Genomic DNA, 26,872 nt, shown 5'->3' with positions numbered 1-26,872 from the left:
ATGATGAGTCCATTTGCAACTGGACATTAGCCAGCAGCTAAGGGATCAGGAAATCAGAGCCAGTTTTTTGTTTTGTTTTTTTTTGTTTTTTTGGAGAAAGTCATTGACAGTTGGGGCTTACCTAAGCAGGCTAGGGTTCGGGGAAATATTTCAGTTCCAGAAAAAATATCCCAGGGAAAAAATATTGAGAAGTTAAGAATCTGGGAAACTGAGTCAGAAACTGAACTGTATAAACCAGGTTGTTATGGCGGGGGGGCAGGGAGCGGGGGGCAGGGAGTGTGTATGGAGTGCACTGGATCCTGGCCTGCCAGCTTCCTTCCCATGCTGGCTTCCCACAGTTCATAGATGCAGTTGCTTGCTGGGTCACTGCAGGGACTGACAATTTATATCTTACGTCTCAAAATAGTTTGTGAGCTACTGATGGGGCAGGGCTATCCAGCCCAGCAAAAAACAGGGGCTTGGTAAATGCTGGTTGAATAAGCAAATCAATAAAAAGTCAACATTTGCCAGGGTCTGCTGCTTGGCATTCTTTCTGAACCTCTCTGGGAACACTGAGAGAAATTCTCCTATGTCTCTCAACAAACTCTATTGAACAGAGTGCAATCTATAGAGAGATTATAGTTAACGAGGGGCCCAATTTAGAGAAAATCTCTTATTTCCAGCCAAGAACAAATCAAGTGCCTCCAATGTCCTGGTTTGAAAATGCAAAGCTCTAATTTGTCAATGAAAAAGAAATCCTTTTGGTTTCTGAATTTCGAATTCTGGAACACATGTTCCCAACCAAGTGAAATTTCTAGTAACTTACAGATGCAGAAAGCCTCACTGTAGGCAAACTTGGGTTTTATCATTACCCGATCATGTTTGAAAATATAAGAGAATTTTAAGTAGTCTGAGACAAAGTCTGATTGTTACAAAGCTTTGTGGTTAAAAGAACATGAGATTTATCAAACTGTGTGCTTTAGTATTGTGCAATCTGTTGTTTATCAATCATGTCTCAATAAAGGCGTAAAAACAAAAAGACATGAAGTGTAGAAGGACACATGAGCTTTATGAAGTTTTGCTTAGGGTAAGACATTGCTTCCCTTAAAATATGTTTTGGTCAATTAATTCATATATTTTTGGTCCTATCTCCTTTTTACACACAACATTGCTTTGGTTTAATAACCCAAGAGAGCCTTTAAATATTTCATAGCTGATGGTCCTAATGAAAACTTAACTCATACCAAAGTTATTTTTTATTTATGGGCTTCTGAGAGCATCCATAGGTGCTCCCCAAAGCATGGGAAAGACAAGTTTCTGCTCTGGGCCTTCTGTGAATACTTAGCATTTAGAAAGCAGTGACAGGTATGAGCGTGAGTGGCTTTGTGAGTTATTTGGGGTGATAGCCTCCTGGGAGGAATGACATGCTGTCCTGCTTGGGGGGAAATGATTGTACAGGTATGGTCACCAGTCACTGCATTTGGAGTCATTTTTTCCAGAAGTGGTGATGAGCATTTAAGGGACAGAAGGATTGGGGAGGGTAAATGGGGAAAAGAAAGGCATTTGAGATGAGGGAAACAGTGTGACCAAGGCATAAAGGTGCTGTATCCAGTGTATTTATGGGCATATTTGGGGAATAGAATCTAATGTGATGAGCCTAGATTATGACGGCTCTGGAGAGGCAGGCCTTGGTATTTTAGCAAGTGGAAATAGAAGGCTTCCTTCCTTCCTTCCTTCCTTCCTTCCTTCCTTCCTTCCTTCCTTCCTTCCTTCCTTTCTTTTTTGAGAGAAAGTGCCTACAAGTAGGGGGACGGAGGTGGGAAAGGAAGGGGCAGAGGGAGAGGGAGAGAATCTCAAGCAGACTGCCTGCTGAGTGCAGAGGCCAAAGAGGGGCTCGATCTCACAATCCAGAGATCATGACCTGAGTCAAATCAAGAGTTGGATACTTCACCAACTGAGCCTTCCAGGGGCCCTAGAAATAGAAGGTTTTCTATTGAAGGCTCCTGAGTACACAAATGCCACAATAGTAATAGATTTTTTTATATTTCTTTTTTTAAAAAAGATTTTATCCATTTTATTCATGAGAGAGACACACACACACAGAGGCAGAGACACAGGCAGAGGGAGAAGCAGGCTCCATGCAGGGAGCCCGATGTGGGATTCAATCCTGGAACCCCGGGATCATACCCTGAGCCAAAGGCAGACGCTCAACTGCTGAGCCACCCAGGTGTCCCAGTAACAGATTTTTTTGAAGGATTACTGTATACAGATAGTGGTGTAAGTGCTCTTGTGTGCACTGACTCACAGCAACCTTGTGATATAAGCACTCTTTTCAGTGTCTCATTTTTTAAGGAAAGTAGCCGAGGTAGGATTTGAACCCAGGCTGTTTGATTCTAGAGCAAATGCATTAAATCTGTAGGCTGTCTAGTACTCCACAAGGTGATAAGTGGATGTTTAAGGAAGGTTAATCTGGTGGTGATGTTCAGGGTTAATTGCAAGGAAAAACAAGCTTGTTGATGAGCACCATGGCTAGGAGACTAGGCCATAATTCTAGGCATATCAGAAACCATTCACATCTTTGCTCCCAGCCTCTCTGTCACTTGATTTCATCCATCCCTACTAGTCCTATGCTGATTCCAGACACCATTACTTTCTGCCTCCTCTTTGCTCTTCTGCAATCCATTCTCCACTCTGCAGTCAGAAGATCTTTGTAAAGAGCAAAGCTGAATAGGTTGCTCCCTTGATTAAACCTTGCATGTAAGATCTCAACCCATGAGCTGGCTCTCATTTTCTTCTTCAGCCTCATTTCCAGGCACCGGCATCCTTTTGCACCAATTGATGTTAGCTGTTGTTATTTCCCCATCACAACCCACTTATCACACCATTGTATTTGCTGAATGAAGAAAGTCAGCGAGTAGGAGGAGAGATTAAGAGATGGATATGAGTAAGAGGCAGATGTCTGATTTAACACTTCCTCCCCACCTATGGGCCCAAGGCAAAGAAAGCCAAAGGAAGAGGATTTACCTTTCTATTCCTAGGCCTTGGCAATCTTGCCTTCCAGACCCCGTCTGGCAAATATTGTGTGTGCTAGCACCGCCTTTTTGGAGTATCTGTTTCCAGGCCTGCATCCTGTGCATGTCCCTTGGCTTCTGGCTCTGCTGCATGCAGCTCCAGCTGTAGGAAGCCGGCCTCAGAGCCCCCTGAGGGGCTCCCCCCACTCCCACCCTCTGCTGCCTTGGAAAGGGAATTCAGATCATTTCAAGGCAAAAGGAGAGGATGATTCAAAGATGAGTAGATACGTTCAAGATGGCTGACTCAGAGAGTGACTAAGAGAAGAAAGCTGGAGGGTGAAGAGGGTGGACAGCGGCTGTGCTGGTGAAGGGCAGGGGCCTTTGCGGGCAGCAGGGCTGAGCTTTGGCCCAGTGCCTGACCTCAGGCATGCCACCCAACCCCCCCCAGCCTTGGCTCACTCTCTCTTTTTGGGGTAAATCATGGTATCTGCTTTATAGGAATACCAAGGAGGTGAAAGGAAAATTGGCTCTCGGCCACTCGGCATGATGGCCCAGGGCAGGAAGCACCATCTAAAAGTCAGCTGGCATAAATTTAAGCAGGGAGTGGCAACAAAAGTGTATACTCTATACTAGTGACTTGCAAACTTCTTGGTCTCAGGAGGGCCTCTTTATGCTCTTTTTACACTTTTAAACATCACCAAGGACTTCAGAGAGCTTTTGTTTATACGTATACCTAGTAATATTTACCACATTGGAAATTAAAACCGAAATAGTTAAAATATTTATTAATTCATGTGAGAACAATAGCAAACCCATTATATGTTACCATATTTTTAAAAATGAGAAATAATCATTTTTTCCAAGACAAAAGTACTTAGAAGAGCAGCATCGCTTTAGACTTTTGCCAACCTCCTTAATGTCTTTCTTAATTGAGGACACCTGGGCGATCACACAATCTCTTCCACCTTTGCATGTTGTGAAACTTCTGGAGAATTCCAGAACAAGGCAGATAACATTTTGGTGTTCCTAGGAAATAATTGTAACCTCAATGACTACTTAAAGGAGTTCCAGGCATTTTCCAAGGTTCCCAGACCATACTTTGAAAAACACTGATCTAAAAGAGCATTTTGGGGGCTCCTGGGTGGCTCAGTCAGTAAAGCAACTGTCTTTGGTTCAGGTCATGATCTCAGGGTCCTGGGAGAGCCTGCTTTTCTCTCTCCCTCTGTCCACCACTCCCGCTGCTTGTGCTCTCTCTCTCTCCCTCTCCCTCTCTCTCTCTGTCAAATAAATACATACATACATACATACATACATAAATAAATAATCTTTAAAAAAAATAAATGAGCTTTTTGAAAAAAAAAAAAGAACCTTTTTCAATATGTGAATCAAGATCATGCCAAAAATGAGATTTCATATCATTTTCATCACAGGGGGAAAAACTAAAGAGTCTGACAACATCAGGTGTGTCCTGAGGATGTGAAAGATCTGGAACTCTCAACCACAGCTAGCAGGGCTATACATTGGTTCAACCACTTTATTCGACGTTACCATTTTCTGCTCTATTCATACTCTACCATCTAGCTATTCCACTTCTAGGAGAACTGAAAAACAAATTATATCTTTATATACTAGAATAGTACAATTAAATGATACAATGAATAGTAACAGGAATAGAATATAGTTCACCCTTGAACAACGTGGCTTAGACTCTGTAGATCACTTACATGCAGATTTTTTCAATAAATGGAGTATAGTACTGTAATACTTATATTTTCTCTTCCTTATGATTTTCTTAGTAATATTTTTTCCTCTAGCTTACTTTGTTATAAGAATACAGCATATAATACATATAACATACAAAATAAATGTGTTAATCTACTGTTTATGTTAGATAAGTCTTCTAGTCAACAGTAGGCTATTAGAAGTTAAGTTTTTGAGGAGTCAGATGCACATGCAGATTTTCAACTGCCGGGGTTGTTGGCACCCTGTGTTGTTCAAGGGTCAACTCTACCATAGTAATAGTAATGTGATATATTCTTTTTTTTTTTATTTTTTATTTTATTTTTTTTTAAAGATTTTATTTATTTATTCATGATAGTCACAGAGAGAGAGAGAGAGAGAGAGACACAGGCAGAGGGAGAAGCAGGCTCCATGCACCGGGAGCCCGATGTGGGATTCGATCCCGGGTCTCCAGGATCGCGCCCTGGGCCAAAGGCAGGCGCCAAACCGCTGCGCCACCCAGGGATCCCAGTAATGTGATATATTCACATGCTAGAATGCTACCATTAAAAATAAATTAAAAAAAAATTAAAATAAATTCACTAGAGCCATGTTAATATGAATAAATCTCCAAAACGATGTTGCACAAAAACTGAGTAAAAGAGATGCAAGTCCAGAGTACCATTTATGTACAGTTTGAAAATGTGCAAACTATGTTACTAATGGATACATACTTATGTAGTGAAAGTATACAATCACGCATTGAATGAGAAACACCAAATTCAGGACAATGGGGCAGCAGCCCAGGGTGGCTCAGTGGTTTAGCACCTCCTTCAGCCCAGGGTGTGATCCTGGAGACCTGGATGGAGTCCCACGTCCGGCTCCCAGCAAGGAGCCTGCTTCTCCCTCTGCCTGTGTCTCTGCCTCTCTCTCTCTCTCTCATGAATAAATAAATAAAATCTTAAAACAAAACAAAACAAATCCAGGACAATGATCACCCCTGAAGAATGAAGGACAGGCAATGAAATCAAGGAGGAGTTTTGGGAGGATTTAACTATATCTGTAATGTTTTAACTTATCTATTTCTAAAATCTGAATGACAAAGTAAAAGTTCTGTTTAAGCAATTATTTGCTGAGAAAGAGAATATGGCAAGAAAACGAGGCCATGACAATAAAAATTAAAACTCTCTGGAAAAAGCCCGACAATAAAAATTAAAACTCTCTGGAAAAAGCCCGTGGGCAATGACACCCAATTCCTTCACTCACTCACGTTGACTGCGTGAACAGGGTCCAGTTGGGGGCAGCTGAGTTCCAAAGGCTCATTAGTAGTCGATTCCTTGCTACTTACCATGGATTTTCCCATAAAAACAGTTAAGCAAATTGCCTAAATGCCTAGATGAGGCTAGTCTGCCCAGCCACAGAGACTGGTTAACTTGACATCCTACCTGACCAACAGAAGGGGATGAGGAATGAGAAGCAATTCCCTTAGAAAGTTTGCTCTGGCTGGCAGCACAACCAGGAACAGATCCTTCCCTGGCAGGCTTGGCCTGACCCTACCTCTCCTTCCCGTCCAGCTTGGTTTTAGGGTAGGGGAGTCTCACCTTTCTGAGCCAGTCAAGGTTGGTGGCACAGGATCCCTGTCTGGCAGGACTGTCTGGGGTATATATTTCTATAGGCCAGTGGTTTGGATTTGGTGGGGCAGGAGATATGGGGGACAAATCTGCCAGCCCAAACCTCTGCATTGGGACAACTCTTTATCCTTGTCAGCTTTAGAGTCATCTCTCATTGATTTTTTGCCAAGATCTTTTTTAATTTCCTCTTTTATTGCCTCTCTGGTTGCTTCTAGCCTGAAATTCTCTTCTCTGTTTCATAGAGGAAAAAGCCTCCCAAGGCCTGCCATACAGTGGCCACTCTGCTGCTGGTGACTCCAGAATTTTCTTATAGGCAGGCTTAGAGGTGCTGATTTAGCTGGAAGGAAGGGTTTGAAAGTTGTATTTATGTACTATTTTACAAGATGGAGATAGAATCAGTTGTCCCTAGTTAATAGGGTGAGGGCTGATGAAGAGATGGAGGTTGAAGCCAAGATACCCTCCCCCCCTCCAGCCCCCAGGCTTCCTACCCAACTCAACGAAAGTCAATTCTCCTTTTTCCCCTCCTCCACTCTTCTCAATATCTGAAGTGAGCACTCTGCTTGGGGAAAAGGGAGAGACTGAAAATAAAAGGCAAGTCAAGAAATCTCTGATTTCTGCTGGCGCAGTCGGTGAAATGCATGACTCTTGATCTCCAAAGTTGTGAGCCCCACATTGGGTGTGAAGCCTACTTAAAAAAAAAAAAAAAAAAAAAAATCTCTAAGAGAGTTCCATATGTGTTGGCCTTGATATGCACTGAAACTTTTGTCCATTTCATTCAAAGTACATTTTAAACTCCATTACAAGCTTTTATTGATAGTAATAACGTATAAAAAAAAAGATACTACTCATCATTCCAACCAAACTGCTCTCATTTTCGGACATTCCCTATTACATGTTTGTATGATTGTAGATTATGGGGGCATAGACTGTTTATCTTAATAGTCTAACTAATGAATACACATTTCTTGGTGTTTCCATCTAACCTGTCACCCTTATTTCTTTATAATACTTTGTTGAGTGGATATTAATGGATTAGAGATAAGGTACCTGAGTTCTAACTCAGGGAGAACATCAAGACCTCATAGAGTTACTCAAAGTATAATAGGCTACAATAGAGGTAGCATATTTACAAAAGCATCCCCAAAGAATAAAGGCTAATTGCATGTTGGCTGTTTTTAATCTATAACCGTATCTTTACCTTTGTTCTTTTAAAAAGCCCCACCCATTTAAGGAAAGTCCATCTCTCCAGAGACACCCTCCTGCTGCTTCTTCCCCCCCCCCCCCCCATTTACAGACCAAGGTTCACACAGTTGATAATTCTGGATCCCAGCCTAACAAAAGGACCTAAGTAGCTTCATTTCCATTTCAAGACAGTAGCTCAATTCACTTCACCTTTCCTCTGCACCATGCAAGAGTTAAGCAAGAGTTACTTCAGTGTGGAGTGGGGTGAAGGCCAGAGCAGAGCCCTGGGATGAGACAGTTGGAAAAGTCCTGGGGCCATACATTCATGCTACAACAAATATGTTTTATTAAAGAATTTATTTACTTACTCATGAGAGACACATAGGCAGAGGGAGAAGCAGGCTCCTTGTGGCGAGCCCAATGGAGGACTCAATCCTGGGACCCAGGGGTCATGACCTGACCTAAAGGCAGACACATTCAACCGGAGCCACCCAGGCATCCCTACAACAAATATTTTTAGAGCACCACTGGGTTTTTTGAGCCAGTCACTGAGCAAGGCTGCTAGGTCCTAGAAATACAGATGAAAGATATTTTCTGCTTTCAAGCTGTTCACTGCATAGAAAGATGTTAAATGGGGGAAGAGCACACGAGAAGAATGCACAGCCTAGGAGGTCAAGGGATTGCCCATCCCACACTGGGCTGTGATGCTCTAGCTGACCTGGGTAGGGCTCCTCTAGGTATTAGTCCACTTAGGCAATTACATTACATTACATTAGCAAATTCAGGAGCCAGACCACGAAGGATCTTGTGTGTCGTGGTCGAAGGCCTCTCTCCCCTCCTCGCAGCAGGCCGTGTAAGAAGCTATAAGGAACAGAGGATGTGCGTGATGAAGGTTTACTCTTTCGTTCTCCCTCACATTTTCCTTGTTTTCTCCTCACCTGCCCGCACAGATTTGTGCTGAAATAGCATAAAGGTTGTAGTTGGGGAGGAGAAGGGAGAGGAGAGATAGGAGAAGGAAATCCCTAAGAACACAGGGTAAAGGAATGGAGGGTTTTGGAGACAACTGGCTGGTGCAGTCATTTGTACTTATGAGCTGTACGAAATGTAGGCATCCGCAAGCCAGAGACTGTCGTGGAAAATAAATTTCCCATGCCACTGAGCAATTTATCAGGCCCAAACTTCATCTCCTTGTTATTTATGAGTTTATATAACTTGAATAAAGGCCAGGCAAGTTTTTCTGACTTTGGTTCTTCATCCAGTAAGTTTATTTTGGACTATTTTTTTTTTCCTATGACTAAGTTCACAGTTAGGTTCACATACTAACTAAAAGGTGAAGAGAACTGATGTTTGAGGTAAATAAAGCTGTCATTCTGATAAACTCCTAACCCCAAACCAATTTCTCTCTCAACACTGAGGCAATTAAACGCAGTGAGACGGTGCTTTCACTTGAGATATAAAACTGTGACTTTAGATTTTATCTGGTGATATATTGACATATTCACTTTGTAAAGTTTTTAAAATATTTATTTATTTATTTATTTATTTATTTATTAAATGTTTTATCTATTTATTTTAGAGAGAGAGAAAGAGAGAGAGAGCTCGCAAGTAGGGGAAGGGGCAGAGGGAGAGGGAGAGCCAATCTCAAGCAGACCCTCAGCTAAGCGTGGAGCCCAATGGCTCTAACCCAGGACCTGAGGCAAAATCAAGAGTCAGATGCCCAAGGACTGAGCCACTCAGGTGCCCCTGTAGAGTTTGGTCCTGAGATCAAGTTCCGCACTGGGCTCCCCACAGGGAGCCTGCTTTTCCCTCTGCCTATGTCTCTGCTTCTCTCTCTGTGCCTCTCATGAATAAATAAATAAAAATTCTTTAAGAAAAAAAAACTATTTTTAATTTTCTAACTTTTAAACTGCTGTGACGTTAAAAATATATATAATATTTTAAACAGAACTGAGCTTAACTTAAATATTTTTCCTTGATTTGGGTCTAAGGGTAAGTGATGACCAGAGCACTATTTGAACACCTGAAAGAGCATGTTGATTCCTTTAGCAATGCTTTTGAGCAGTCATTTTAATGACCTCCTTAGAAGTTATATGAAGGCCTTTTAGTGGAACAACTATGATTCAGGAGTGATAAATATTTCAACTGAGAGAATAAACTACATAATATTTCAAGCCCATTATGGTCTAGAAGATTCTACATGTCATGTTAGGGTTTCGTTTTGGAACAAGAAATGGAAATTAAAGTCAATTGGAAAAGTCAAGTAGGAGATCATTCAAAAGCCTCATATTCAAAAGACTTTAAGAGGAGGGTACCCGGGTGGCTCTGTGGGTTAAGCGTGTGACTCTTGATTTCGGCTCAGGCTGTGATCTTAGGGTGGTGAGATGAAGCCCCATGTTGGGTCAGAAGAGAGAGTCTGCTTGAGATTCTTTCCTCCCCCTGTACCCCTTCCCGCCTGCACTCATGCTCTCTCTCAAAAGAAAATAAAAAATAAAAAGACTTTAAGAGGAAAATCACACGAACAGTGATTTCATCAAAATGAGGTGTAAAAAATAAACAGATGGGGGGATATTGCAGGAAAAAAAAAGTTATAACAAATCTACTGTTTCTCCTCCCCAATACTTTCCAAAAATAATCAAACCTGTAAAAGTTACATAATATGCCATTAGTAATGCTTCATTGTATCCCCTTTGGCTTTTCTTTCCCTTTTTCTTTCACAGGTCCGCCTGTGACCATATATGGGTGGAATCTGAAGACATGTACCCCTCAAAACCTGTAAGGGGAGAGACAGACCAGGAAGCCGTCCCCACCCGTTAGGATTCTGTTCACCTGCCTGGAAGAGAGACCTGGTGTCTTTGGCTTGGACAGAAGCGCTGGTGCTTTCCTCACATGACAAAGAAGCAGGGCGGGGAGTCCAGAGCAGGTGCCTGAAGACTTGGCAGAGGACCTGGGCTCCTTCCTGCTGCTCCAGTCCCTTGGCTCCACCTCCAGGCCTTGTGTTTACGCTCCAGGCAAGTAAAGAAGGAGGAAGTGCAGAGTCAAGGGCAGAGGCCTGGGGAGATGGTCCCCTGGAAGCTCCACCCTGTGATTTCTGCTCTCCTTAGCAATCAGCCAGCACGGATTTCCGTGGTCACCCCAATCCTAAGGGAATCTGGGGAGGGGAGGGCTTTTGACCAGGTACTATGCAGCTCCAAATAGAACTGACTTCCTTTGATAAGGGAGGAGCGGAGTATGCTTCTATTCCTGGTTTTAAAAGTATTTACTTTATCCCATTTGCCATTAAATGGAAGTTAGGATTAACCTATTTCTCTCCTGACCTTTCATTTCCTGATGTGCCTCGTAGTAGACATTCGACAAATAAGTGTGGACTGATTGATGGAGAGACTGATGGACTCATTACACTAGTAATTACCAAGCACACTTCATGTCAGTGTGCTAGGATATTCATAAACAAAACACACGGTCCTACCCTTGAGGGGCTTGTAATTGCAATTTCAGGCATTCGTGTACATAAAATAATGAGAGAACGAGCTAGCTGGTACAAAGGGTATGTTATCTTTATTGGTGTTTTGTTTTTTCATTTATTCATAATGTTAATGTATTTGTTGAACTGGACTTGGCTTCAGGCCTATTTTCATCAAATTGTTTGGTTAAATATGATCAGTCCTGCAGAAAAACATTAACAGGGGCATGAGACAGTTGGATTCTCACTGCGTCTTGATTTGTGGGATGGTCATGCAGGCTCTCTGCTTCTGTTTCTCTTTAAAAATCCAGATTGTAGCAATAGCCATCCCGGGTGGGTATCGGGCAGGTGAGTGCCTACCTAAAACAGTGAGGGGTATGCATGGGCTCATAAATCAGACTATCCAGGTTCTTTTTCCAGGTCTGTCATTTATTAGCTTATAACCAGGAATATATGTCTCAGTTTTCCTATCTGGAAAGTGGGTGATGGGGGTACGAACTAGAGAGAGGTGATGTGGAGATTAAGTGAGTTAATGTGTGCTAAGTGTTTAGGAAGAACTTGGCACCCAGTAAGCAGTGAAAATGAGCCACTATTAAATAATATTTCCAGTTGTTTATTTAGAAGTTCAATAGAGTCCGTCTAGAAGTATGGGCTTGTTTTTCTCCCAAGCATGTTTTCACGAGTGCTTCCTAGTCATCCGCTCTTCCTCCTCCTCTACTTCCTCCTTGTATATTTTGCCTGTGTCTGTTTTTGACATCTTTGACTGGGCCAGAGGGGACAAAGGGACAGCTGAGATGGCTTTGAAAGCTGGGAGAAGCGGCCCTGCAGGCGGAGTGCCCTGAACCAGTGTGATGGACTCTTGAGCCGGGTCCAATCAAAGTAAAGCAATGGGACCTGCCAGGAGAGATGTTGACCTCAGCTGTCACTCGTGTCCCTTTTTGGATTCTTCCTAGGTCTCTCCACCCTTACCCTTAAGTGGTTTGAAATAGATTTTATTAGGCTTTCATTAATCCTCATATCTATTTTTTCCCCCGGAGCCAGTGCCACATAGGTGGCCAACATTCTGCGCAGCCCTCTCCTGAACGTGCTGCTCTCTCTCTCTGTTGCACCGAATCCAAAGAGTGAGGTCAAGGGTTTGGAGGCCCAACTCAGATTGTTAATCAACGGAGCAATGAGGTTATTTTGTGCTCTTCCCCTTCAATTTCCTCTTGAACCAGAATAGTAAGTAAGATGCTCTGTGACCCATGGGTCAAAAAGGGAATAATCAGGCAAATAAATTTTGATGATAATGACTATTATGAACATAACACATTAATAATGAATATCAAGGATTCAGCTCAAAGACAATAAAGGCAAAGTCTCCCCGAGTTTTCTCTCTTCCTTTTCCCAGTTCTTATTTCATAACTTATCTGTGGGTGGTGATAAGGTTTTTAAAAGTGAGTAAAAAATTTTCATCCCCCCCAAAATAGCTTCTAATTTTTTTTTCCTGAGTGAAATCCTTGACTGATGAAATGCTGCTTTGTTTTGTATTATTTGCAAACAAAAAAGAGACAATAATCTACACTAATAAACGAATCTGAGAATGCATTTAAAACCCCTTTATTTGCCTAATTAGAGAAATTTCTGGAGAGTGATTTTCAAAAGGAAACAGTTACAACATTTGTGTCTAAATATATCTTCTTGCTTTTGTTCTACTTCAACCTGAGTGTTTTAAAAATTCTTGTGTGGAGCTGATATTCCTCTGTTAAGAACCCTGTTTTTTGGATTCAGTTTCTTTTTAAAAAAATTCCTTTTTATTTATGCAACCCCGAGCTTCCACATTTCTTGGTGAGAGTGTTTCTTTCTGAATTTCAAGGGAGTGATGTCTTGTCACAGCATTATCTGATGTTGTGGGTGTGGGTTTTATTTTATTCCAGCAGAGCATTTAGCTCATTCTCTCTCTCATCTTCCTGAGCAGAGAGAAATGTAAACAGTGACAAATCAAGTTCTTCATGACTCTTTCCCGGATTTTTCTTCTGTGGTGTCACCGTCCACAGAGTTCAAATACACGGGATTTTAGGAAGAAACAGTCTCATTCGATAGTGAGGATCATGAGCAATTGATATTGTGAAAAGGACTAACAAATATTTTGTGAAATACCAAATTATCAGGTAATTGAAATTTGCTAGATGTGCCACTCGCACCTTAAATAGTAGGCACAAAATTGATAACCGTCATCCTTGTAACTCCAGAATGACACATGCAAACTTAGAGCATTTTTCACTTAAGCAAGACTTCTCAACCCCAGCACTAATCCTTTGCTGTGGAATCTGTCCTGTGTGTGCTACAGAATATTTAGGAGCATCCCTGGTCTCTACCCACTAGATGCCAGTAGCATCCTTCTTCCAGTGTGATAATCAAAAATGTGTCCAGATGTGGGCATATCACCCTCAGTTAAGAACCACTGGTTTACGGAGCTCTTCAATCCAGGAGTGTAGTAACAGTTTCTCTACAAAGGGCAAAGTTATTAGAGGATGTTGAGAATTAGAAACCCCACGCTGTTGGTGTGGAAGCACAGATACAGATGTTTACACGCTCCTTGACTGTAATAAAAGGGGGAATCCGAGATTAAATTTCGGGCAGTGCTTGGATCAGTCTGCCTAATTGCTTCTGATCAGACGAATGCTAGGATGGGGAGGGCACGAAATGGCTAATTAAATGTCACTTTGGCTAGTCCAATCTGCTTCCTAGCTGGCGGTAGGTTAGAGAATACTTCTCAGGAGTTTTTAATGTTTAGGTTTTTAACTTAAAACATACATGAACTATAAAGAAAAGAAATTTAAAAATGGTTTTAGTAGAAATCAGTGATAATTCAAGTCCATTACAATGAAAAATGTAAGAAGTTTTATTTTCTTTCTCCCAGCCTCTGTCTTTTTTGTTATTATTTGTTACATTTTTTATTGCACAGCCAATACATGTTCATTATAAAGACAGTAAGAAGCCCATAGAAACCAAAGAGGGGAAAACCATCCCAAATCCCAAGACTTAGATAGAACTAGGATTAACATTTTGATATATATTCTCCAAAGGTATGATTATATAGCTTCCTTTTTTCATAAAGTCCACTCTAAACAACACTTTAATATTTACTTGCCATCTACTGCTGTGTCCTGGTAATGCCATCTTACTCTTTATAGGATACATTTCTTCTGTAGACTCAGATGTCTTCTGATTTATGGTTATTGTTGCACAATCCCGTCGAGGTAGAGGGAACAAGGATTATTATCTCTTATTTATGAAGTATTAAAAGGTAAAGAGGGCTTAAGTGGATTACTTAATGCCATCGAGTTTATCAGGGGAAGAGGTTTGAATAAGATCCCAGGTTTTCTGCTTGCTAATCCAATATGCTTTCCATTAGTCTGTTTTAATTATTTTAAATATAGATTTATATAAAACTTGCTTTACCAAAACTTTAGGTGCTTTAGGGATAACTTTTAATTCAAAAAATGCCTAGCAAGTTTGGGTGCCGTTTAAATCTGCTGCACTGTGTGGCTGCTAGAGAATAAATGTGTGCATCACAGTTCTCTGAACTACAGCAAAAAGGTATATATAACCAAAAGGACTGCAAAGCACAGACAAGTATTGTAAGTCAATAAAATGGGCTGGATATGCATTATGCATTATGTCCCTAAAGAGAACAGCCCCACCTCAGCTTTAGTGGGAAAGTGGGCCCAGTGGTGTCAGGCCTTCTGATTTTACTAAAAAACCCAAACTGGAATTTTTATGGAAAATATCTTGATTAAAAACAAATGCGTGGGGCACCTGGGTGGCTCAGTGATTGAGTGTCTGCCTTCAGCTCAGGTCGTGATCCCAGGGTCCTCCAATTGAGTCCCACACCAGGCTCCTCACAGGAAGCCTGCTTCTCCTTCTGCCTATGTCTCTGCGCCTCTGTGAATAAATAAATAAAATCTTAAAAAAACACACACACACATGTAAAAATACCAAACAAACAAATGCAGTGCAGTCTACCTTGGCATATATTAGCCAGTAAAGTGTGCCTTGCAGGCCTCAGTGTATTCTTGGCATATCTGATATTTGGCCTCAAATATTTTTAGGTTTATAATTCCACCAGGAATGGCAATTGATCTGGTGGGTGAAAATTTTCCTTTCAACTTGGAAATATTCCTCAGGAGGGAACCTGATGGTGTCCCGATTTCTTCCCCTTTACAAAATTCTCCCCAACTTAATTTCCATTACAGACCTTTCGTCTCCTAGGGCTGCTCTACTCAGGGTTCACATCATGGTGCCCACGTAGGTGTGCTCTCCGTGGGACAGTGGTTCATGGCACAGGCTTGGAGACAGCAGGCTTCTGGTCAGCGGTTCTGGGGGTTGTCACTCAGGTCTAAGAAAATTACCTTGCGGTGTCTACCCTTGGTATGGTAAATCTGATGGTCTCCTGGGCTGCAATTTCTCTGTAATTACAGGTGATCTGTCCCTGCAGGAAACTAGAAAGTGATTTTCTATGCACAACCATGCACAGTTGTTTTTACCTAAAAATATGTCCATGCACCGGTTTGCTGTGTTCTTCAAATATAACAAATGCTTCTCTTAGAATAGACAGCGGGGGGTTATTTCAGTCAGATTGTGTTCAGATTAGAGACATTCAAAACATTTTCTGTTCTGGAGTTCTTCTAAGTTTTCTGTTATGAGAAAAACATTTCTCCCTGAGGAACTGAATTCTGAAAGCTCAGGAGCCCAGGAACACCATGATTTATTTTCCATTCATTTCCTCCAGTGCCCTATACAACACACGCAAAGACAGCACACATCCAATTCCAGATATGGATATAAAAATGTGCAGAGGGTATTGTGCTATGTAAATAGTATATTATATGCACATATGTGATGCTAAGTGGATGCAAAATTCTTCAAAGTACTTTGGGAAAATAAAGAACAAGATCTCCCGATTTTATTCAGAGAATCTTGTTGTTGAGAAGTTGGCCATGAGAGGGCAGCATTGCCCACACTAATCACATTACGGCGTCTAAATTGGAACCTCGCAGATAATTGTTTGGAGGGTCTTCCACCATTTGGTTTCAAACACAAGGAATAATAAGAGAAGCAGCATTATTTATGCTGAAAGAGTCACCATTTTTTTCAATAAAACATCTTTATCTTCTGGTGTAGGCAGCCATTAGGACAGGCTGTTCATGTCTTACAACAGCACATACCTTTCCTCTTGTGTTCCTTTCTTTTTTTCTTTTCCAGTGCGTCTCTTTCACATTCTGTTCTGGTTCCGTAGTTTTATTTCTTATTTATTTTGTTTATTTTGATTTTAGCTTTTAAAAAAATTTGTTTATTTTTAATAAAGGTTTTATATATTTATTCAAGAGGGATACAGAGAGAGAGAGAGGCAGGGACACAGGCAGAGGGAAAAGCAGGCTCCATGCAGGGAGCCCCATGTGGACTCGACCCCAGGACCCCGGGATCAGGCCCTGAGCCAAAGGCAGATGCTCAACCACTGAGCCACCCAGGCGTCCCTGATGATTTCTTTTTTTTTTTTTTTAAATCACCCAGCTCTTTAATGATCCTGGCCGTATTCTTTAACCCCAGGGAACCTCAGCTTCTCTGTGAACCCCCCTTCCCCGACACTGGCAGCCTGGGCTGGTGGATAAAACTTGGCATCACCTGCGGGCAGGTGTTGGTCCTGCTTCTTAGAGACCCACTTTTACCCACCTGTGAACCGCGTCTACTGTCACAGGGCTGTAGTGAAGATGTCCTTTTATAATGGATTTTATAAATGCCTGGAACATGGGGAGTGCTCAGTGAACATCAAAGGAATAGCGATGTGTGTGTTTTTAATTGAATGAGTTGCTAACATTAAAAGAATCTGTTGGGGATCCCTGGGTGGCTCAGTGGTTCAGCGCCTGCCTTCGGCCCAGGGCCTGGTCCTGGAGTCCTGGGATCGAGTCCCACGTTGGGCTCCCTGCATGGAGCCTGCTTCTCCCTCTGCCTGTGTCTCTGCCTCTCTCTCTCCCTCTCTGTGTCTCTCATGAAGAAATAAATAAAATCTTAAAAAAAAAAAGAATCTGGAGAGATCGCATACAATTTCTTGCTGATCCGGTTTCCTTCATGCATATTACTCACTTGCCTGGCTCCCGTGAACACCGGGGTTCCTGCACACCCCTGTATCCTTCAGTTTCCCACTGTCCATTCATCGTCTTCAGATAATTCACCCCGGCCTGCGAGAGCAGCTGAAGGGAAGAAAACTTTATTTTTGCCCCTGGTTTCAGGAGCTCATTGCACCGGGGGCCTAAGAATGCTGCAGAGTCTTTAATCTAAACAATCCCAAACCCTCAGCGCTGCAATGGATCTAATTTGTTTCTTTTGTCAGATTTCATTTTGAGGTTGAAGCTTTTGAGAGACTAGGAAAGGGCATTTCGTATGGGAAATTTGGTTTCCTTCTTTCCCTGGTGGCAGGTTGGGGAGGGGTCAGGATTGTCAAGCTCAGGGAGGACACCTGGGGTCTGATGGTAGAACCAAATGTCACTAGGGACCCACTCAGGAGAGGTACACTGTTGCCCCTTTATTTTGGAAAATAAAGCCCTCCCACCCTTACCTGTTAGGGTTTTCTTAGTTTTGGTTTTAACCTTGAAAAAAATTGTGTGATTTATAAAATAAGGTATCAAGGTTATTTCCTCCCAGCAGCTTTGCCCTCCCCAGGAGCCCCAGGTGGGGGGTGGAGGAAGGATTTAGTGACCCTCTCCTCTGACTTCTAGAACTGTGCTATGTTACCAAAGGAAACCACTGCTCATTTACCTAACCCTTTGCCGTTAGATGTCCAGAGGTGAATGCACTTGTTGGAACTGCTCTCAGGGTGGCAGCAGACACTCAGAATGCTGTTTCTATTTGACTTCCTGCATTTTCTGCTCATTGAAAAACACAGCACACAGAGGGGCTGCTGCGAGAACACTTTTCAGCCTATAAATCGGGGCTAGAGGAGATGCTTAATTAAATCAGTCGGGAGGTTACAGGAAGGAAAAGCAGATCTCTCCTCCCAGAGTTGACCTGGTTCAAGTAATGTGGCAGCAAGAGAGCTTGGAAATGTGTTAGTAGGACTAATGCAAATATACTAGAGTCAGGCACTTCCCTGCCAGCCTAACAAGCAAGAGATTGGATGGAGAGACGGACCAACTTGGGCTTCGACCTTCCAACCTAATTCTGTGTGCAAGAGACAGACGTGTGAAGACGGCTGGAGAGAGGCTGAATGGCTCTGTTTCAGTTTATAGTGCAAAGGACAGGCTTTCTTAAATGAACTCTATTCCAACAGCATCCTGTTATTTGGTGGCCAGGACTTGGGAAGCTAGAGGCAGTCTTATATCTGGACTATGCGTTTGAAGGGGCGAATCATTACCTAAAACCTACCAGTTCATTGGTGGGGCAACCTGGTTTCAAATTTGGGGTTGTAGACAGTGGAGCCAGCAACCAAGGAAAGCACGTCTCTGCAGAAGGGGAAGCAAGCAGGCTGCATGTAGGCTGGGGCGGCAGGCATGTCCCCAGCTCAGCCTGCCATGTGCAGGAAGGTTCCACGCGACCCAGCTGCACCCTCCTTTCTCCTTGAGCTCTCTCTGAGGTTCATGGGTGATCATGTGGCACCTCTCAATAACTTGCTCTCTCCATGCCTCCCCTCATTCAAAGATAGGATCATGATATGGAAAGAAAAAGATCAGGACACAAATGTCAGCATTTGGCTTAGGCCAGAAGACAGGAAGGCTAATGAAGTGACTTGGACTCAGGCCAAGCAGCATGGGATGCTAGAACCCTGGTCATGATCGTATGGCCCAGTCTAAAGCACACAAGTATGGTGACGAATGTCATGTAGGGAAGGAAAACAGTTTTCCTTTGCTCTCTCAGGGTCCCTGGCTGAGTCTGAAAATTAAACCAACAAAGATAGATGAATAAGAGAAAAGATACACATTTATTTAACACCAGTTTTATGCAACATGGGAGTCTTCATCAGGAAAAGGCCCGAAGAAATGGTTAAAACTGAGTGTTTCTATGCTCTGTTGGATGAAGACTGGAGAGCCATGGAAAGATATGATAGAGCAGAGAGTAGGGGCTCAAAGCAGTGAGCTGGGGGTGGGGGGTGGGGGGGAACATAGCAAGGTCTGTTGGTTTGGGTTCCTTTCAGTGTCCCTCCGTCTTGGGAGATAACGATGCTCCTTTCTTCCACTTATGGGGAGGGCACCGCTCACGTGAGACTCTTCTGTATGACCTGCTTCAGGCAGGAAGAGCAGGTCAGCAAGTCTTCCTACACCCCCTGATTCTCAAACACCTAGAGCTTAAAAATATTAGGTAGACGAAGGTGCATATCTTAGGGTAACATATCCAAAACTCCATCAGTCATGATCCGAAACAAAGGAGTCAGTGTCTTGGAATCATTACCCACCCCCTCACATCTATACTCATGTATTGATTATGTGTGTTTTTCATTCATAATTTTCCATGACTCATTATTTCCTGTGATACATCCATATCAACCCCGTTAGCCCCTTTGGATCTATTTGTTAGCTGGATCAATTCTTGTTAGGACTTGAGGTTAAGTTAATAGTCAGAGTAGGAGGGAAGGAGAGCTTTGGGGCAGGCATTTATTCACATCTGCATCTGAGTAGATAGACACGAACCACCCCCTTCACCTTTCCTGTGTCATCCCTTCCTCTCTGGCACTGTCTTGTTCCCCAACCCCCTCCTCCTGTTTTCCTCTCCCTTACAAACTACAGAGGGGATCTGAACAACACAGTTCAGGTTTGTGAAAGAGGGCAAGGGTTTGCCTCACACTAAGCAGCAGAATGAACAGCGAAGAAACGAACAGATAAGGGATCAGAAGTGGAGAAATAAAAACAGCAAAGTCAAAAGGTGTGTGCGAGGCCTGCAGAGCAGGGGAGCTGAGGCAGGGAGTTAAGATCCAGCGCTGATGCAATGTTTGGCTTGAGCAGTTGCCCACCTGTCTGGCCTCAGCCGTAAACTCAAGGGCCAGACTGGATGTGCTCTAGGGCTGACCCTGGGGCTCCATGAGCCCACCAACCAGGGAGACACAGTTTGCAACTTAAAACTCCTGTGGCATGCTTTTAAAGTTAATTTATTAAAAAAAAACTGCCTCTGATCTGTATATTTCTACCCCATTATCAATGCTGTTATAGATGAATGGCTTATTAGAACCAATCTCAAAAAAAAAAAAAAAAAAAAAAGGCACCAAAAGGCAGAAAAATGAAACAGGCGATGATACTAGTAGACTCATTCTGGTAAGTGAATAATTTATTTATTCCCTCCGTACTTGGGGTTGCCACTAAATCTGGACTGGAAAAACCAGTAAATATTTTTAATGTGACAAGAAAATCAAAGCATTCTGTGCATGGCACACTTTGTTACTACAAGTTTTATTTCTTTTTTTATGATTAGCCATAACCTTTTGGGCTTGATCTTATCCTATAGCCACTTGCAATCCCAAGAAGGGTGAGAGGCCAGCTAAAGCCACCGCCACGTGCTGGGCCATCTGCCAGTAATTCATGTGACAATGGCCATTCCCTTCCAAGATGTTGCATGGAGCAGACTTGTGACAGTTCAAGAATATTTATTTATATCTATCTATCTATCTATCTATCTATCTATCTTAGGCTAATCATGGGGAGGGGTTCAAAACTTATTTAGACCCTTACACGTTCTCCGCGCAGCTAATACCATTTGCATTGTGCATTTTGATCCATTTGCTAGAAAGTATATCCTTTTCTCTCCAGTGCGTTAGGTAAAGGAAACAGGCACATGCACAAAACCATCTGCCCATCCTTGTGAAAACCTAATAAAAATACTAGCCAAGAAAGGCAGGGTTTATTTAATTTGGGTTAGTCTTGGGCAGCATTAATTTCCTTGTCTCAGACCGCTTCTATCTTGGAGAGGTTCTATAAAACCCAGAAAAGGCAAAGTAGATCTGGCGAGTTTCCCTTAGCAATTCCTACCTGGTGCACAGAGAGTTAAGAAAAAAAATTTTTTTGAAATACAATCCTGGCTCGTGTTACCCATTAGCTGGGTATATTGACCAAACTTATAGTCAGATAATGCAAACAATAACAAAGTTATTGATTGAGGAGATGTCAGGCAAATAGGTACTTATCATGATGCTGCTGATAAGCTCGGGGTCTCCCTCACGTGGCAGTGACAGAGGACTATTGATTCTGCAGTTGGTCATCCGTGGCTTCCAGCCGACATGGAATCTGCAGGCTGATTCCATATGCGCGAGCTAGACTTCCCTAGCATAGCAAGGGGGCGCTGAAATCACCTTAGAGAAGGCCACCAAACTTGGGCTGTGGGGAAAGAAAGGGTTGACTCCACAGCAAAAGGGAGCCTGTGAGCAAAATCTAGCAGTGCCACTGGGTCACTGAGCGCCGTGGGCCTGTCCCCTCCGTAGGGCGTGCTTCCTTGCCCACGGCTGGAGAATACACACAAGAGCAGGTCCTTAAGCAGCTGGCATTAGTGCTGAGCTCTGAGCTGACCAGTAGGGGTGCGGAAGACAGATGAGACCCACAGACCCTCCCCACTGAAAACCAAATGTATCACCTCCACAGCACATCTGCTCCCCAACCTGGGCCTTCCAGTTGGCAGGGAAATCTGGCCAGACGTATTATTATTGCTTCTCCCAGCATGTGATCAGCCTGAGGCATTCATGGTTGATTGTCTAAATTTTAGATGTGAACCAGCAAAACACCATCTCTCTTAGCACTTTTAGTATTAGCCGATTATATGGCCGTGGAGGAGATGTAATAATACTCATTAGTTTTTTGGATGGCCTCGCAAGAAAAGGATGCTTGATGTCTGCCAAACAGAATTGGTGATTGTTTTGACACTTGAGGGTGTGAGGGAGAGAGGGAGGCTGGCGTGGGGGTGTAGTGTAGAGGAGGAGATGAATAGGGAGTTATTTATTTCTTACTTTCCCATAGATAATTCTGTAGATGATGTGCTGGGCTCGTGTGTAAGGCAACAAAAACACTTTGTGTTCATCGTTTTCAGTTCTTCTTCATGAAGAATGATGCCAAAGGGTATGGGATATTTATGCAAAGATATGCTCTAGGAAGGAGGATGAATTACATTCATTCATTCATTCATTCCATCATTCATTCAGTGGATATCTGCTGAGGGCCCACCATGTGCCAGGCTCGGTGCACAGGGCTGGGTAGGGTAGCTGGACAAGATGTTGGTTTCCATCTGATGAAGGTGGGGCGGGGGCAGAGGTAGGTGGTACACAAACACGTTTAATTCCTCGCTGCCCTATTTTGGGAGATTTAGGTTGTTTCCAATTTCCTTGCTCCTCTCCATAAGCAGTGGGCTCCTTTCGGAGGCCTAGGGTTCTTCTGTGGCAAAACCGCTCCCGGTTTTAAGGGATCGCCTTCTGAATGGGGATGTCCAGTTTTACAGATGTTGTTTTTGAGACTTCTTTCTCGGACTTATTTTTCAAAGCTTACTTTTCATATCCTCAATTCTTTGAGGGTGAATCTAATTTGACTTTTAGAAATAGTCAGGCGTCATCTGGCCTTACATCTGGTGAAGGTGGTGAGGATGAATCATCACCATCTTCTTTTGTTGTTAAAAGTGTGTGACTCTAAAGTAATGTGGCTGATTTTGGGGTTGGGGGTAAGGCTTTTAAAAGTCCTCTGAAAGCAACTCAGAGGAGGACTTCTAACGTGTTTTCGGCACTGGCAGCATGTTTGCTACGGGAAGCAGAACAGACGGCACGTGGGCTTGGGCGTCAGGGCATCGTGGGGTCTCTCCTGGACTCCTGGGCTCCCTCTCTGTGAAGCCAGGTACTTGGCCCTCTGTATGCCTCAAGCTGATCATTTACAAAATGAAGCTAATTTCATCCATCACACAGAGTTATGATGAGGGTTAAATAACATAAAATAACTAACAGTAAAGCATCTGGTACAGTGCCTGGCATATGGCAGTTGTTATTATCAATAATACACAAAGCACTTCCCAGAAGGAATACATTAAAGGGAACTACTTTTTTTTCCCCCCTTAAAACTGTAACTTCCAACCTGTTTATAAAAGATATCAGCTCCATGCTTGGGATAGTTGGATATTATCTGCTTGTTGCCCCAGATCTGCTCTTTACTTTTCTCCAAGCTGCTCTTGTCGGTGTGTGGACTACATTGGACGGACCTGGCTGGGTTCCCCGGCTTCTGGATGGATTCAGACAAGGGTGGCATGGACGGGTAATCGGAAGGCAGGAGAAGAGAGTGGTTGGGGGATTCATTTGCCCAGCTTGCTTTCACGGAAGAGCCACAGCTCTCAGGTGTCCGGCCCAGGGGGCAGGGCCCTCCCCCTCTCACCTAGGGCTGGCAACAGCTCTGTTGTTGATAGACCCAGGGTGCTTCCTCGTCCCTGTGGGGTTCTTTAACCCTCCCCATACCTGCAAATACACTCTTTGTGAATATCTCCTCAGGGACCCCTGGCTGGAGCGCTGATGGATCCAGTTACTTATACTTAATTTCTAGTTTTGATCTATTGCCCTAAGGTTGAGATTGAAAAGTTTGGATTGTGTTGACTGTATCTGGAAAGAGAATAGGATCTTACAAATTTTGAGCTATGCAAAAAGCAGATTTTCACTGAGACACTGAGAGCAGCCTTCAGAAATGCATATGCCTGATGCTCCGTTTGCTTTCGAGGCAAACCGTGGGATTTCGCTCTTCCCTCTGTCCGCCAGTAATGTTCGTTACACATGTCTTCATGTTAAGTGCTTGCATTGTCAGAGGAGCACTCAGAATAAGTAATGCTACTCAGTGAGTCACAAATGGAATCCATGTCAGCCAGTGTCGTGAAATGGATCTATAACTGGCTTTTTGTCCCTCAATTTGAGATGATCTAATTCAATTTCTATGATTTATAGCTTGAGAGAAGACACTTTTGGTCCCCCTCCCGAACTTTCATTCTGTTTTTCTCTTCTTCCCAAATTTCCTGGGATATGAAGGGAATTCTTTTCTGAAAGCAAATTTGAGCCTATTGCCACAACTTAGTGCCAATGATCATTACTTTGTTTTACTATCACTGTTAATGCAGGAGGTATGAAGTATCGCCCAAACCAATCTGCATCTTTGATATTGAGGTGAGATTTTTTTTAAAGATTTTATTTATTTATTCATGAGAGACACACAGAGAGAGGCAGAGACACAGGCAGAGGGAGAAGCAGGCTCCATGCAGGGAGTCCGATGTGGGACTCGATCCTGGACCCTGGGAACATGCCCTGAGCTGAAAGCAGACGCTCAACCACAGGGCCACCCAGGTGTCCTGAGATTTCTCTTGTAGGAAAAACAAACAAATGTCTGAGAGGTTGACTGTGCAGGTTATGAGGACAGTGTAACAGCTGCTCCAATAGGCAACATGAACTGCTAACTTAAGGATGGGCACAGGGCTCCGGTATCTTCCGTAAAGGCCACTGCCCAGCCTACATCCTTCCACTGGGCTGACACATCAATCCCAGCTTCTCTTTCCTCCAAAAATTGCCCTGGGCCAACAGGAACCTCTTTATAGGAGGCTACTGTCCTGTCCACCCAGCCTGTAGTAAATGATTGAGGTGATGGCAGAGAAGCCAAAAGTCTTCTTCTAAAGGGTTGTACCTCAGCAGGGGCCTCCCTTCCTCCACCCCCAGCCTGCTCCCTTCACCTTCTGGTAGCTTTTTTCTTTTGCATATGTCCTCCATAAATCATGCACCCCTGAAGTCCCATCTCGGGCTGTGCTTCAGGAAGCCCAGCTCTTCTCCTGATTTTATGGAGATGAGATGCTGAAAGGATGGGGAGTGTGAGAGGTGCAGAGAGGAAGGTGCTCTTCGTCCGTGCAGGCAGTGGATTTGGCAGTGGCTGCTTCTCAGATGCTCTTGGAATAAATAGACACCATTTTGATGACTGCATTGGATATGTCTGTGGACTGAACAGTTGTTTGAGTCCCTAATTTGACCGGGCGTGAGAAGACTTTAATATTCTGACCCTAAACTGTCTCTGGATAGCTTATGTCACCAAAATTCTTGAGTCATAGAAACGGTTTGCCATTTGTTCTGCTGAGAGAGTTTGGCCAGGCCTTTCATCCTTGAGCCTTTGGTTGTAGTCCTGGGTCTATTGTGTTTGTGATGACTGGCAACATAGTCTCGGACTCTCTGGGAACCTCTTGCTATTCCTTTTGGGGAATGTCCTCTCCCTTCCTTTTTGCCAAATCAAGCTCCTTACCACACAGAAACCTAAAACAATCTCTGAGGGACTCTGCCTTTCTCTGGCCACTCCAGTCACTCCTACATCTTGCTGACATTCACGTATAATACTTCCACAGAGCTAGACTCAAATTTAAGGTGCCTGTAGCCCTTCTTTATTTAAATTAAAAAAAATTATGTGGCATAACATACATAAAGGGCATACATCTTAATGTGCAGGTTGATGAATTTTTACATATATATTTTCCTCTGAAATCACCTCCTGGATCAAGATCTAGAATGTTTCCAGCACCCCAGGCTCCTTCTCAGTCCATTGTCATCCACCCACCAGTGAAAGGTAACCACAGTTCTGACCTCCACTTATAGTCTGGTTGCGTGCATTTTTGAACTTCATATAAAATGGAATGATACAGTACGTATTCCTTTGTACGTGGCCTCCTTCACTTGTTGGTTATGCCTGTGAGCGCCATTCACATTGTTCTTTTGTTTATAGCATTTCTTGTTCTGTATTTTATTATTCCATATGTTTTTGCCCTGTTTTCCTTTTACCTCGCATATTTCAAAGTACAGGCTGTATCTTATATATATATTCCATATCATGGACATTTAAAAACATTACACAGGTGGATGCTGACTGATTCCTGTTCATACGGTACTTAGTGAAAGCAAACTTGTCTTCTCTCCCTGGTTGCTTTGTATGTATAGTTGAAATAGTCGTGTCTGGGGCTGCAGCATTTTACTGTGAAGTAACAACAGTAATAAATATTTATATTTATATTTATCCAAGGGATCCAGAGTGACTTGCAGTTTCTAGTTCATCTTTTCATTTCTCTTAGAGCTTGGCAGGAAAGTCACTGAGGTCCTTTTGCTGAAGGGTGGTCTAGGATGCACTGAGGTTCAGCCTCTGACCCCAAGTCCTAGAGAACATTAGTGGCAAAATTTCTTGCCATATCTGTTTTTCTTTTTCTTTTTAAGCCATAATCTCTCTTCCTTTGTTTCCTGTGGGATCACATTTCCTATTTATAATAGAAATGAGTGGGAAATCGGATTCATTCGATAAGAAAAAAAGTGATGCTCAACTTGGCTAGATATTTGAAGTCTTTTATAACATACAAACACTTGCTATTTGATTCACAAACACGTGCAGTCGTAGATAACAGACAGTAGGCACTTTCCACAAGGGCTACAGGGATTTGAGAGTTTTGTGGGAACTTGTAAAACTGTTCAAGTCAAATCTATCTTCTTTCTTGTCTTCAATTTCAATTTTGTTTTTATTCATGTTGTTTGATCTGTGGTTTGCTGTGTAGGAAGGAAAAATATTTTTTCCTTCTACCTTTCTAGGTTTTCAGCTGGGGCCCCTGTAACAGCGGAGAAAGGAACAGGAGAAAAGCATACACATTCACTTAATATTTTAATGTAAGTTTTATGTGACATGGGAACCTTCATAAGGAAATGAAGACCTGAACAAACAGTTGGCCCTGAGTGTTTTTACAGTAGATTTGATAAAGAATTGAAAGTTATAGGGAAATGTGATAGGGCAAAGGGGTATGAGCTAAAGGTAGCAACCTGAGGGAAACTTAGCAAGGCCTGTTTGTTCAGATTCATCCTCTTTGGAGACAAGGCTGCTCCTTTCCTCTGGGGACAGAGAGGGCGCCTCTCAACT

Source organism: Canis lupus, chromosome 37 (assembly GCF_003254725.2).
Source record: "Canis lupus dingo isolate Sandy chromosome 37, ASM325472v2, whole genome shotgun sequence".
Classification (NCBI taxonomy): domain Eukaryota; kingdom Metazoa; phylum Chordata; class Mammalia; order Carnivora; family Canidae; genus Canis; species Canis lupus.
Note: the sequence above shows the minus strand (reverse complement) of the source record.